Here is a 15,887-nt window from a genome sequence, read left to right as displayed (position 1 = left end):
CTCGGATGAAGCCCCACCCGTGCTGCATATTAAACTTGATCACAGTCCCGGTGGAAGGGGGACCATGAGCTGCACGGGGACTCCTCCTGGCCCGGCTCTTCTGCTCCGCGCTCTTTATTTGGGCTTGTTGTTCCCGGACCCGCCTCTCTCTCCGCTCCCTCTCAAAGACCTCGAGCTGTTGCCGGCAGCACTCTGCACGCTCCGCTGCAGCTGCCCGGGTCTCCTGAGTGAACCCCATGAGATCTTCTCCGGTGGGGTCCCACTCAAACTGTGCTTCCTCTAGCGGGGGTGAGGTCCTCTTTACGGGCTTTGGAGCCGGGATCAGGGGTTCGTCTAGGGGTCTCTCTTTCCGGAGTCGGGGATGGTGAAACTCCGGTGGCCATATAAAGGGCTGCCCATCCGGGCACGTATGTTGGGCGAACAGATCTTCTCCCAGATGCGGCACTCTTGGTTTTATGGGCGCGGTGGTGGTGGCGCCCGGGTTGCCCAGGCCTTGCGGCCAGGCCTGGGGCACCTGGAAAGTGAAGGGCACCGTAAGGACGGCGGCGCCCTGGGCTACTTGGCCCTGCGACCAGGCCGGTGGCTCCGCGGAGGTAGGGGGCGCTGTTGGTATTGCGGCGCCCGGGGGTACTAGGCCTTGCGACCAGGCTGGTGGTACTTCCTGCTTGGTCACGCTCGGGGTCGAGGCGTGTGACGTCACAGGGGTCGCGGCTGCGGCTTCCGGTTGAGGTCTAGTCTGTGGCGGTGACGTTGCGGTTACGGGCACGGCAGGGGGTACTTCGGGCTCTGCGACGGGGAGCTGGGGCAGGTACGCGGTTTCCCGGTTTGGGGTAGAGACGTCCCCTTTACCTGCCTCCTTTCGTTCGGCTCCCTTCTCGGCGCCGTCTCCGGCCTTCAGTCCTCCTGCGCCATCCTCAGAGGCGGTCTGTCTCCTCGTCTCGGGTGGCGTGCTCCGCTGACGGGTTCTTGTCTGCTGGGCCATCTCACGGCTCCACTCCGCCAACGTCTCTCGCTGCACCCGGACCATCCTCCGTGCGAGGCCCTCCAGCGCAGTCTGTGCACACTCCCGATCTCGGGGGAGCTGTGCCAAGACCTCCACTAAGCCTAGTGGGGTCGTTGCTTCTAGCAGGCTCCTGACCAACGGGTCGGTGCTGCTCTGCTCTCCTTCCGTTGTCTCCAGCAGGCCTTCTGGAGTGGCGACCGGCAACAGGCTCCTGACCACTGGGTCGGTGCTGTCTGGAGTGGCGGCCCGCATCAGGCTCCTGACCACTGGGTCGGTGCTGCCTGGCTCTCCCTCCATCTCCGGGTAGGCTCTTTCTGGACTCTTCTCCAGGCTTCTTGTCTCCGGGTGCGCTCTCTCCAGACTGCTCCAGGCGACACCCATCTTTGCGCTCTTCTTCTCAGTCCTCCCACTTCGAGGGCGGTCCCGGGGCCACTTGGTGATTGTCAGCTCCAGGGGCAGTTCTTTCACGCTGACAGACACCTCTAGCATCACAGTCTCTGTTGGTGGGGGCGGTTTCCACTTTTGGCGCCATTTTCGGTCCTGGCCCACGATGGGAGGCGGCCTCTTGCCATCCTCTGGCACGCCCATAATGGCGTCCGCTCTTCCAAGGCGGGAAACCTTTGGAAATGGCGGGAATCGTCTCCCAGTGGCGGGAAACTCTGCAGATGGCGGGAAAAAGCTGTTAATGGCGGACAACCGGCGGGAAACGACCTGTGATGGGGTCCGATGGCGGGGACCCTCCGGAACCGGCAGGAGACTTCTTTTTGAGGTAAACTTGTTCTTTTCTTCAGGCACGCAGTACCCGGGTGTTGCGGGCACGTGATCCTGCCGACTACGCCAAAGTTGACGCGCCCCCTGGGCCATATTCTTTAGGGGAATACCCGGAGCCGGATCAGATGGGGGTTGTAGTCTCCGAGTGGCTGTGACCCGGTCCGTGCCCAGGGTGTCAAGCTCAGTGTGTGGCAGTCCTTACTGATGTTACTAAAGTTCTTTATGTCGACTACGCCACCCGTTGAATTGCGGTCACTACGGCCGCCGCTGCAGCAGGGTCCGCTGAGGCTGATGGTGTTGGTGCAGCTTTAGATAGTATAACCCCCAACGGGAGGGGTATGGCCTCAGGGGGTCAGGTGCAGAGGATGGTGGTTGTGGAAGTGCAGGGATGATGGTAATGAGAGTCAGAGTCGGGTTGTGCAGTTCAAGGTTCTTTACTTACTGCAGATGTTCCGGTCACTCCGGCCTTGAGTGACCACCCGAGCCGTGCTGCGTCCACCAGGTCCTGGACTCGGCCAACCCCCAAGTAGTTCTGGAGCGTGGTTCTGAGCTCCCTTTCTGTCCTGTCCTCGTCTCTGGCCTTCCCCACCAGGGATCCACCTATGTCCGGCTCCCTCGGGCCTCTTGTTGGCGAACCCTTGCCTCTGGGTTCCCTGACCCTATGCGTAGTCTGCCTTCTGGGTGGATATGGTGGGTGGCCGTGGCAGATTCTGCCCACGGCCTCCGGTCTCTGGCTGAGGTATGCTGTAGCCCCCACCAGTTTGGGATCCGGTACCCTGTTGCCAACTCTTCACCCTGTGATTATATTTGGGCTCTCAGAGTTCCTTCTTTCTCCCCCTCTGGGTCTTTCGTTCTCCTCTCTCACTCTTGCTCTGGGGCTGCTCTGCTCCTCTGCTCTCTTCCTCTGACTTCTCTGCAAAGACTGGCTGACTCACCATGATCTTAGATGGTGCCCACCTTAAATACTCCCTCTATGTGTGAGCTCAGGTGACCAGCACCCAATGAGCTCCTATCTTTACCCAGGCTGCTCCCCCTATCTGCCCCTACACTACTGGGATGTACCACCCCCCTCCCACTCCAGCCAGGAACAGACTCGGTCGTACCTGCACATTTCTAAGTGGGAGTACCGTTGGTCTGTTCCTCGGAAATGGGATGTGTGTAGTGCATGCAGCTTTCTGAGCTCAGTTCCACACTCCATCCTTACCCGGGAGTGGAATATCACACCTCTGGGTTGAGGTGCAATACCCCTGTAGCAGCCGAATCCTCAGGGTGCTACATATGTATTACACAGGGTAGAAGTAAGATATATATATATATAAATATATATATATATATATATATATATATATATATATAAACTGTTGAAATGTAAAATTAACAACATAAGGTTAGAAATTGCAAACACCTGTATTCCTCTCCCATATAAATCTGAGCTTCACTATGAAGAAAGTGAAAACTTGCAATATCCGATTTTGATTGTAGGAGATTTTAATACTGTAATTGACTTTACCTGTAATAGAAAATCATGTAGACGTGCGTCAAAGTCTAGTGATACAACATCTTTTCCAATCCTCTGGAAGAATTTTTTGGGGAAGAGGCTTATTAATCCCAAGGATTATCAGGATTCATGTTACTCTAAGACTTAGCAATCCTGATTCCCTATTGATATGGTTTTTGGCAATGGAGAAATTTTGTATAAACTCCTTTAAGGGGGTTGATACTCACTCAGCAGCTTTTACGGGGATCTCCCTGGGCAACCCAGGCTTGCACCGACTTTGGAAGGGAGTGGATGAACCTGTCCATGATGACCTTTTCCACCATCTGTACTGGGGAGGAAGATTGAGGTTACAACCACTTTGAACCAAGTGTAGGAGGTCGAACATTTGGGACCTGGGAGGTTTGTCACTGCAATAGGCCCAGTGGTGCACCCGTTGCACCCTAACAGTCAGAGTCACTCCCAAGCGCGCCAAAATTTCTGTTTTTAATTTGGCGCACTCCTTTGCGTCCTGCAGGGCCAAACAAGTCATAATGGGCTTTCTGAGGCTGGCCCATTAAATATGGCACCAGCACCTCCGCCCACTGCTCTGGAGGCAATCTCTCCCGCTCCGCCACCCTCCCAAAGAACGTTAGGACCTCGACGTCATCACCCGGAGTAATCTTTTGCAATGCTCTTCTTACCGTCTTCCTGACGTGTGAATCATTACCTGGAGTTGAGGGAGGGACGGCCTCTCTGCTCCGAACTTTCCCCGCTAGAAGTTCCATCTGCCGTTGTTGCTGCTGAATCTGCTGCATCAGAAGTTTATTAGTCTCTTGCTGCATCTGTTGCTGCTCCCGGTGCTGCTGTTGCAGGCTCTGCTGGCTCTGCAAGTGCTGCCGGTGCTGCTGTTGTTGGCTTTGCAGCAGGTGTTTGAGTGGCTCTTTCATGGTGCCGGACATCTCTGGCTGGCTGGCGGCCTTTACCCAGGACATCCATCGATCTCTGTGGCAGGTACACGTTTTCCTGGAATCTTGCCCACATTCTCCACTAATTGTAACTGGGTTGGTACTCACTCAGCCACTTTTAAGATAGTCACAGGAGTCAGTTTCTTTAAAAATGTCCAAGGTGGGTTTATTCGGACTTCATAAACTGCACTCTCCAGGTAAATTAAACATTTTCTCGGTAATTATTTTGATTCTAGGCTACATATATACCGGGACACGAGGATATGTACTTTAAATGCCCCTGATGAAGCCACCGTGTGTGGCGACACGCACTGGGCACTGAGGTCCCATTTGCACCTTCCCATTTACAGGCTGATTTGATTGAGTATTTGCTTTCTATGATCATATTGTTTAATTGGCTCTACTATTATTTTTTGCTGGGGCAGCACGGGTGGCCACAATTGAGTGTATGTGATGGAGTGGTTATGGAGTAGTCATCTCCAGTGTGAGGTGAAAGGGTCTATTGGCAATCGCCAGTTTACAATTATACTGTTCTATAGACCTATTACCCTGTATACAGGGACACCATATTGATTTTCACACAGATACCTGTTGTTGCACTTTATATACATATTGTTTTTTGTGTATTCTCTATTTATATAGAATACTTTGGGCTTGTGCAATATTGACCATCATAGATATTCTATACAGCCTGTTAGAGTTCATCTATTTGACTGCACTTTATTGTATTTTCTGTCATTATAATATGGGAAGGTCTCTAAAGTAGTGGGTTCCTCAAGCAGTGGATTCCTCCACTATTTTTAATGGTGTTTTAAAATAATTTTTTTTGTGCGTATTCTTATATATGTGTCAGGAGATACTGTAATAAATTGATGTAATTTATATTCAAATATTCCGTGATTATTTCTTCAGGTGATCACCGCTTAGGTGCATGTCTTCTTTTCTTTTTGAAATTCGTATGATGTTGTATGACATGTGGCAGGTAGATCCCAGTTATTAGATGGTGCCCTCCTAAAGTAGTAGGTGCATGGGGTTATGTCCCAGCTTTTTGTCCTTTTTATGGGCACAAGACATGGATTTCCTAATCCAAGCTGCTCTTTGCCCTACTTATTGACCATATATAAGGCTATGTGCCCACAATGCAGAAATGCTCAGGATTTTTTCCTGAGTGTTTCTGCATCTCCCTGGCAGAAAAAAACGCATGCGGATTGTACATGTGGATTGTACATGCGGATTGTACATGCGGATTGTACATGCGGATTGTACATGCGTTTTCCTGCCAGGGACATGCGGAAATGGAGCTTTATTCACTGACATTTCCGCATGCGGATTGACAAGCGCTTTCCAAGCGATTAGCATCACTTGGAAAGTGCTTGTGACAACTAGGTCACACTATATAAATTCATGCAAATTGCATGGATTTATATAGTGTGACCCGAGAGAGTGGTAAAAATAAAAAAATAAATGTATACTTACCCTCCGATGGCCCCCGGTGTCCTGCTTTACACTCCGTTCTCCCTTGCCGGCAACAGTGAATTGAAAGACCTGCCGACGTCAGCATCGCGTGACCCGTCACATGACTCTGACGTCAGCGCAGGTCCTTCAATTCATTGCAAAGTGCCGGGAAGCAAGTAGGAGCGCAGCGCGGGCCGACAGAAGGTAAGTAGACAGTTATTTTTTATTTTATTCTTTTTTTACAGATTTTTTAATGGTACCTGGGTGTGGAGGAGACTCTCCTCTCATCTACACCCGGGTACCATCTGCACATTGGAACGCGTGGATTACGCATCTACATATACAGTGATGCGTAATCCATGTGATCTAAAGCAAGTCAATGGCGGCGAAGACGCAGCACTTCTGCAAAATAATTGGTAGCGCTGCGTTTTTTTCCGCAGTGGAAATTTTCGCAGCATGTGCACAGCACATGCGGATTATCATTGGGGAACATTGCTGCCCTTCTACCATGCGTTTTTAATGCGTTTCAGCAGCTATAAAAACGCTGCGGAAACGCATTAAAAACGCATTGTGGGCACACAGCCTAAGGTTGTAAAGGAATAAGGGGTTCTCAGTTTTGGACTCAGGAGGAAATATTAGCGATGTACACAGGTGATTTGTTATTATTTTAATAAATGTAAAGGAAGATCTAAGGACAGATATTACATTGGTGAATGGATTTGGTATTTTTTCTGGATTGAAGATTAATTGGAATAAGTCAGATATCATTATTGGACAAGAATTTCCAAATTACAGATGGTGATATACTTATTATCCAAGAGGGCAACAGTTTGAAATATTTGGCATTAAATATATCACATAAGATGGTGGACTATATAGAAGTGAATGTCATACCGGTGTTGAGTCGTTTTAGCAGAATGGCAAAAATATGGAGGAACAAGGAAGAATCAATCTGATTAAAATGTATTTGTTTTTTTATGTATATTTAATAAATTCCCCTCTTTGCAACTTAGTGACTGAGTATAGGAAAAAATGTATATTAAAGCAACCTTATACCCTGAGACTGAAAAGTTACTACACTTTGTAAATATACAGTCATCCTTCCTGACGCCCTTCTTTTGCCTCCCGCTACCTCCATTGCTTAGATCTGTGTTCTGTTCCTACTACCTCCAAGATGGCCACCAGTTTGGTAAGTCTAAACCACATCTTCCCTGTCTTTTCTGTGCTGTGGGATGGGAAAGGAAAGGCAGGAGAGGTGAGGTTTAGATTTACCAGTGTACTCCATGCTGCTATGACCGTCATCTTGGAAGCAGGAGGAAAGGAACGCCTATCCCAGCAGAGGAGGCATCGGGGAGCTAATGGAGGGCTTCAGGTAGAGTGCCTATACATGCGAAACGTATACCCACTTCTCAGTCCCAGGGGAAGGGGCCCTTTAACACTGTTGCAGGACAATATTAGCGTTGAGCTGTAATTGTTTTCTAAGGCAGTACACTTAATATAGGACAATCACTGTGCTACCAGTATTATTCCGCACATAAATGATACTGATTCTCCATTTTGTAATAACATAATTAACCCTTTGTGCTAAACTGAATAGTAAATTATAGTCTGTTTTTCAATTAACAGCATAAAGCAATATGTTTACAAAGATGAATACTCCAATGCTGACCAAAACTGAATTCTCTGCTAAGGTTACAAAATAACCAACACTTTATACATGGACAGTAAATTCTTTTTCTAATTTCTTGTCTTATTTCTGTTTGCCATTTTAGGAGACAGTGGTGTGCGGCCATCTCTCCCCGGCAGCACAATCTCTGACAACATCAAGAGACTAGATTTTCATCAAGTGCTTGGCCGGGGGAGTTTTGGAAAGGTAAGAACCTATAACATTACGAGCCCAGATCGTATATTGTTTGCTATACAATATAAGATCATGAATGAAGTAGAGAATAACACTGTTAATAACCATCTTAGATCCCCAAATTCAGGTGTTTCTGACAAAGGCAGATGCAGGGCGGTTTCCAAATGTGTTGCTACCTATATATGTGTAATAGTGTTTTCTGATAGTCTACAGTGGGTTAAAGTATTTTTCTGGTGCCTCTAACTTCTGCACTAGGAAGTTGCAGGTGCTGCTGTTTTCCCCACATGCCTGCACCTTGGAATCTTGGATGGCCAGCAGATAACAACATCTATTTTTCAATACAGGTGCACGATCCTGTTGGCTGTGCAAGTGTGGGCCAGACACCTGTATAGACAACATCATGCAGAAGTGACAGCTGCCGTAGAAACTCTACATGCAAATATGTGACCAGAGCACTTTCATCCACCTTTATCCATGCTAGCTGTGTCACCCACATAGAATGTGGAAGAATGTGCTCTGGTCAGATGAGACCAATAATTTAAATTTTTTGCTAAATGAAAAACACTAAGTGTGGAGGAAAACTAACACTGCAGATCACCCTGAAAACACCATCCCCACCGTCAAACATGGTGGTGGAATCATCATGCTGTGGGGATGCTTTTCTTTAACAGGGACGCTCGTCAGAGTTGATTAGAAGATGGATGGAGCTAAATACAAGACAATCTTGTAGGAAAAACCTGTTAGAGGCTGGAAAAACTTGAAACAGAGATGAAGGTTCACCTTCCCGCAGGACAACGACTCTAAACATACTTCCAGAGCTACAATAAGATGGTTTAAATAAAAACATACTCGTGTGTTTATATAGCCCAGTTAAAGTCCAGACATAAATCTCATTGAGAATTTGTGGCAAGGCTTAAAAATTGTTGTTCACAAACGCTCTCTATCCAATCTCACAGCTAGTTTGCAAAGAAGAGTGGGCAAAAATTTCAACCTATAGTGCAAAGCTGGTAGAAAAATACCTTGCAGCAGTAATTGCAGCAAAAGGTGGTCCTACAAAGTGTTGACTCAGAGGGGCTGAATACAAATGCACGTCACAATTTTCAGATTTACATTTTTAAAATATTCAGAAAAACATGTATCATTTCCTTTACACTTCACAAATACTTGTACTCTGTGTTGGTATATCACATAAAATTCCAATAAAATACATTTAAGTTTTTGCATGTAACTTGAAAAAATGTGGAAAAGTTCACAGGATGTGAATACTTTTTCAAGGCACTACATTGTACATCTGCATGTACGTAGCTACATAAGTATGAGTAAATATATGTGTGTGTACTGAGAATGACATTTATTAAAGATATTGTCCACAGTTAAAAAGTAATAATTCAAAAAATTCCGTGTCAGCAGTGGTGACGTCTCATACATTCTCCTGATTGCTAACCAATGACTCGTCTCAATGGTTTTGTCCAATAAATAGAGACATCCTCAATGAGACCAGTGATTGTCTGCAGCAAGGTAAACAAGTGCAGGTTTGGACTACTGTGCCAGGCTCTGGAATAGCAAAGGATTTATCAGGGTAGTATCGTTTTATTTTTTTAATCATACTACTCCCTGAAGTTAGGACAAAAATCGAATTGAGGACAAGCCTCCTAATACTATTACAGACAACTCTCTGATTTTTTAGGACATTCCTGGGAAAAGGAGAGAGCTCCTTGATTACCAGAGAAGCCAGCAAATATCCCAAAGCATACTCTTCACAATATATTCACCTCTCGTGTTTTCTGCAATTCTTATAAGGCTGGGTGCCCACGTAGCGTTTTTCAAGCGTTTATGATGCGGAATTTCCGCAGCGGAAACGCTTGTGAAACACTAGGTAATCCGCACCCCATGGTCCCCAAGGGGATTCCGCATGTTCTATGCACATGCTGCGGATTTTTCCGCAGCGTTTATGCTGCGTACAAAAATCTGCAGCATGTCATTTAATTTTGCGGAAGCGCAGCGGAAGCCCCGCTATTGACTTGCATTGAGACGCATAGAATGCGCGTCTGTACATTTCTACAAGTGAATTCTATGCGTCTCTATGTACGGATGGTACCCAGTTCAGGAGGAGAGAAGACTCTCATCCAGACCTGGGTACCATTGTTCCTGTAAAAAAAAGAATAAAATAATAAATAAAGTTAATACTCACCTTTCCGAAGGCTTCTCTGCATGCCGGCATCGCTGAAGGACCTTCGGTGACGTCACAGTCATGTGACCGCAGGCCCTTCACCGCTCTGTCTCACGATATGCCGGCATCCAGGAAGCAGCCAGGAAGCAGCGCTGCAGCCACGCCGGGGCATCGGGGGTGAGTATAGCTTTATTTTATTTTATTTTTACGTTTCACACTGTATAAATCCATGCTGTTTGCATGGATTTATACAGTGTGACCTAGTTGTCAAGCACTTTCCAAGTGATGCTATCGCCTGGAAAGCGCTTGTCAATCTGCATGCGGAAACGCATGTGAATCCGCATGTGGATCCGCATGTATTCTGCAGGAAAAAAGCATGCACAATCTGCATGTACAATCTGCATGCGTTTTTTCTGCCAGGGAGATGCAGAAATGCTGCAGAAATTTTCTGCTTCATTTCTGCATCGTGGGCACATAGCCTAACTCCTGGCATCACTGCAACATAAAACCTGACACCAGAGGTGCTGTGGAGTGAAAAGGAGTTTAGGATCAGGACAAAGTGTCTGCAAATGTAGTCTCAGGTCTGTGCTGCAGATTAAGGTGCATTCACACTGCGCAGTTATCGGAAACCAGTAGAAACAGGCTGACGTTCGCCCGACAAACAAGCAAAGTGGTCTTTCATAGGGTAAAATGATCTTTTGTTTTGCTTAAATCTTTATCGATCTTGAAATAACCTATACAAAAAACTATGAGCAATAGCCAAGGTAGCATAAAAGGTATATATTTTATTAGTACAATTTAGACACATGATAAAATCTGATGAAAAAAGAGAAAATCAGATAAGGCTAAAAACACAGGCAAACCCCATGGTGCATAACAAAAGAATATGCAGCAATATTAAGTAATGTATACATAATAGGCTATTAGAAAAAGGTATGTTGGGTGGAAATAATTCCTACACACATATAAAGTGTAATAGACGCCAAATGTGATAAAGTATATATGCTGCACAAAATAACCCTAGTATAGATAGGCATACATTTGCAGCATGGTCTTTGATGCCAGCATCTATGTACAGCTGAGCTCTGCACCCCAACACAGTCTGTTTATATGGATTCTCATCTCAGCTTTTCATGGCTGACACAGGAATAATGCCAACCAGCTCTGGAGTTGTAGTTATTCCTGTCTCAATCATGCATGGTTAAGACTGAAGTAATCCTTTAACCTCCTAGCTTTAATGGGTAATTCTAGTGGGGTTATTTCCTAGTGCCCATGTTTATAGCTATTAGATCTCCTGTATGTAAGCTAGTAAGAAACTGTAGAAATATAAAATAATTATTAAAGAAATAGCAATGGTGTCACTTTCCTGCTCCCCTCCACACTTATTTCAATGAGTTGTTCGGCCTTAGGGTACAAGTCTGCAGTAACTATGTGACTACAGACTTGTGAGTCCTCACAGTGTGCAGTGTGTGTGCTGTTGAGGTTCTCCAGTGCCGGTGCCAGGAATGGGCAGGAGCATAACTGCAGGTATGCAATTTGCATACATGTGGTCATGTGCCGACGAGACATGTGCAGCTGTCCATGTCGCCCTGGCACTTTACAGAAAAATTGTGTGCCAGTTCAAATGTGCTGTTGCGTGTAGGGTGCGTTACACTCACTTGTAGGCCACAGGCCCCAGCTGTCTCCAGGTCTTCAACTTAAGGAGCTGCCGCACATAGATTAGGAAACACTCAGTTCGTTTCAACACACAGAAGTTTACTCGACAGTTCAATTGCATCAGATTGTAATACACAGTATCGGGCACAACATTCTCCATTTCTTATTTCCATAGTACAGAACATTTTCAGCATTTATTTACGTTCTAACTGGACTATCCCTACGTTCACTGATCCTGTCAGCCCCAGGATTTCCCAGTTGAGTTCCACAATACACCCGAGATCTGTTACATTTCCTATACACAATTGCACGTCCATCTTCCTCTGTATGTAAAGGGGTGAGGTGCTTGCCATAGCACCTGAATCGAGCCCTGATCTCCGGACATTGCAGGAATGTCTGCAGTGAATTTTTGTAAGGCCTCATATCACCCAGAACAATATGTACTCACTCTTGATATCAGCCCCAACTGCCCTTGAATTTGATCTTATATCACTCACGAACGCTCTACAAACAGGAAGCAGTCTCCTTTAACTGGCACTTTTCCCTCCCACTATGAGCTAGTCCTAAACATGAACACTTTCTTACACTATTCTCATCCTACCTATGTCAACTCCTAAGTCCTAAACTATGTCTTATCTTGCGCAATCCTATGCTGTACACTATACATTATACATATGACCATATCACACTCTATATTACAATTCACATAATATGACATACTGTAACTATGTAATTACACCATATATACTGAAAACTGCAGGACATCGTTTACACTACAATACAACACGATTGGTGTATTCAGGGGTATGAATGCGACGGTCCAGTCAACACCCCCTTACACAGGCTCGCTCAATACAAGGGAATTGAGTGAGGCCGGATAAATGACCATCTGCTCCCATCACTGGAGAATCCTCATGAGTCTACACTCACATAAAGTGTCTGCAGACTTGTACCCCAAGGCCAGACAACACCTTTAATGAAGATCATCAACTAATGACCATTTTTTTCTAGGTGGTGCTGGCGGAAGATAGATATACCCGCCAGCAATTTGCTGTAAAAGTCATCACAAAGAGGAACCTGCTAGCTGAAGGAGAGGAGCGCGCGTTGGTGGAGCGGCGTGTGTTACAACTTGCATCTGGCAGCCCCTTCCTTCTTCATGGCACATTCGCCTTTCAGACCAAGGTAAAATTGTGACCTGTTCATTAATATTGGATAAAGAATAAAGTGCACTCATCTATATGCACAGGATATGTCCACGTTTATATCTGGTGTTTGTTAACATTTCAGCATTGGAAACATTTTCATGTCCTGCTCCTTGTATGTGTAGCTGTCACCTACTGTGGGAACACTGGACAAACCCTGGGAACCAGGCAATGTGCCTAGAAATATGATGCTGACGGTTAACTTTTGGGGTTTCTCTATTGAAGTCTATGGAAAGTCTTGGAGTGGTTCAACTGGCTCCCAATATCTGAAGTCATTTGTCCACCCCTATGGATGTCATTCTTAATGAGTACTTCATAATGGTGAGAAATGCAGAAGGCAACATTACAGTGAAAAGTAATGCTGTACATTTAGCACATCACATTCTACATATGTAGATATATCTTCTATATGTATATACTTAGAATAACTAATAAACACATAGTAAAAGAAGAAAGTATCATTACTGCTATTATTATGCAACTATATCTCCACGAGTAAGTGGAACAGAGATTAATCACAGAAGAAATCGCAGAAGAAATCACTGATTATTGAGTGTTAGTAAATGTATGACTGCTACAATGACTTTATCATACGACTGATTTCTACGTCTTGTCTGACAGGAGCTTGTGCTTCTTGGGATGGAGTATGTCACCTGTGGCGAATTCCACCATCTCCTGATGAGGAAGGGGTGTCTTGACATCCCCAGTGCACGGTACAGTATTCACAGTCTAAGCCATACAGCTATGTATTTTCTAAATGAGACTGACTAGATTGATTCGATTGTTAGCCCTAACGTTCACGTAAATTCATATCTCCCATTCACAGGGATGTTATTAGGGAAACACTTAGAAAAATACAGCTCTAATTTTTATTTCCAAAAATAGCACCGCACCTGTCCACAGGTTGTGTGAGGCATCGCAGTTCATCCTCATTCACATTAGTCATGTGGCGTTATTTTTTAAAGAAAGACACCATGTTTTTCTGATCCTGGATAATCCTTTAACACCATATGAATATACATTGTAATAGTAGCAATTGTGTATCCCTATAGGCAAGAAGGAACTTAAAGAGGTTATCCACTACTTTAACATTGATGTCCTATACTTAGGATGAGCAGGTCCAGGTGCCTTATAATCAATACGATATGTGCGACTGCCCTTCTAGACCATTATAATAATATAAATACTTGTATATAATAACCAGAAATATAAAATCCTGATAAGTCCTGCCTGTCTAGTCTTTTGGGCAATATATATTTCTGAGTTTCTGATTCACTAAAAACTATTTTCTCCTCTTTTCTTTCGGCCAGATTCTACGCCGCAGAACTTGTGTGTGGAATTCAACACCTGCATTCTAAGGGCATCATCCACCGGTAACTAGAAATACATCTAATCCTCCACCACCAGTGATGCCTATTACTATACACAGCAATACTGAGAATTATACAGCGGACACTGATAAGAATCCATTTGTCTTCTTCACAGAGATCTCAAGCCTTCTAACATCTTGGTGGCTGCGACGGGCCATATAAAGATTGCCGACTTCGGTCTGGCACTTGAGAACATCTATGGAGACCGGACAGCCACCGAATACGCTGGGACACCAGGCTTCATGGCTCCTGAGATGCTGGCTGCGGAGGAGTACAATGCTGGGGTAGACTGGTATGCATTTGGCATCATTTTGAACATCATGATTACCAGCAGGTCCAAATACCATCGAGGACTATTCAACGCTTCCAGCAAGGAGGCGAAGAACATCATTAAAAAGGTCAGTACATGATATAAGTTGTATTACTTTTATATTATTGTGTGATTTATTGTGATGTTAGCGGTAATTTACTATTATATTCAGCTCCATTGGTGGGAGTGGAATCTCATGTTAGGTCAAGTGTTTACGTGTTCAATATAACACGTAAACACTTGTAGGGGTGACGTGATGGTATATATTACCTGTCATGTATTATTGAAGATGTCAGAAAAAAAACACTAATATTAGGCTTTTTTTTTTCATAAATATATATAATATTTATTTATTTTAGTTAAATTTTATTTATGAAGCTGTTATATAAATATAAACATTTTTTTTTCTTCTTTTGCAGCTCCTCCGGGAAGATCCTGCCAGGCGCCTCGGAGTCCATGGTAACATCAGAGCCCATAGGTTTTTCCAGCATATTGACTGGGACTCGGTGGAAGCCCTTAGAATGTGTCCCCCACATGTTCCTGTGCCAGTAAGTATTAGAGGAGATGTTTTATACAGACTCATTTATGAATAGTTTCACATAGCTTTAATCACTTTTTCCAAATTCGTCAGATTACTAATAACAGTGAAGGTCGCTGATTTGTCAGTGGTGAGATTGTAAGCCCCCATACATGTTAAATGATCAGCAGATAGTGACAAAATCTGCCGATCATTGGTTGACATATGTAGAGAGCCTCTAGCTTTCCTGAACTTTACTATATACTGTTCTTATGTAATCACCTTCTTGTGTTTTCTTTTTCTCTTATAGCCAAGTAACATCCAGCGCGGCTCCAGACCATTCAATCTTCAAATTCTGGAAGCAGCAGAGGCTAACAACTCAGCCCTCTCAGCAGACCACCAGGCCTTGTTCACGGGGTTTTCATTTACCAACATCAGCTGGAAAACCCCAAACCATCCACCGGCTCTTTAATATCATCAGAGCAAGCTGTCTTCCTAAACCCCAAGAAGAACATCAAAATAAGAAGATCCGGAAGGGCAAGCAGGACCTGGACAAGCAAGAAATAAGCGTGTCAGGACTCAAGCCAGGATCAGGACCCCAGAAGAACACAGAAGATATTCCTGTTCAAAAGGATGGCCATAAAGATGGATGAGGCAAGGGAGGTAAGTGCCCAGTAGGGACTTTTATGTGTGGCATTATGGTGTGCCTGGGAATACCATGCACACTACATGCCCCTGACAATAAGAGCCTTATGATACTATATGTATAGTGTTACGCTATGTATATAGTACATAAGAGAAAAAATATTCTAGTTATATTTACCGGTGACTACCGGTGACTATAATTACAATTTTCCCCTTCCTCCATAACAACTCATTGAGCTGTCCTGGGCGACGGGGAAATAAGGTGTGAGATGGCTGGCTATTAAGGGGTGGAAGGAGGCCAGTTTTTTTTTTTTTATAAATCATAGCATTTAAAGCTATATTGCTTTGCTATGTAAAATAATTATATTTACCGGTGACTACCGGTGACTATAGTTACACTTTTCCCCCTCCTCCATAACAACTCATTGAGCTGTCCTGGGCGACGGGGAAATAAGGTGTGAGATGGCTGGCTATTAAGGGGTGGA

This window comes from Phyllobates terribilis, unplaced genomic scaffold, assembly GCF_046119375.1.
Source record: "Phyllobates terribilis strain yellow unplaced genomic scaffold, ASM4611937v1 Scaffold_36__1_contigs__length_13169755, whole genome shotgun sequence".
Taxonomy (NCBI): Eukaryota; Metazoa; Chordata; class Amphibia; order Anura; family Dendrobatidae; genus Phyllobates; species Phyllobates terribilis.
Note: the sequence above shows the minus strand (reverse complement) of the source record.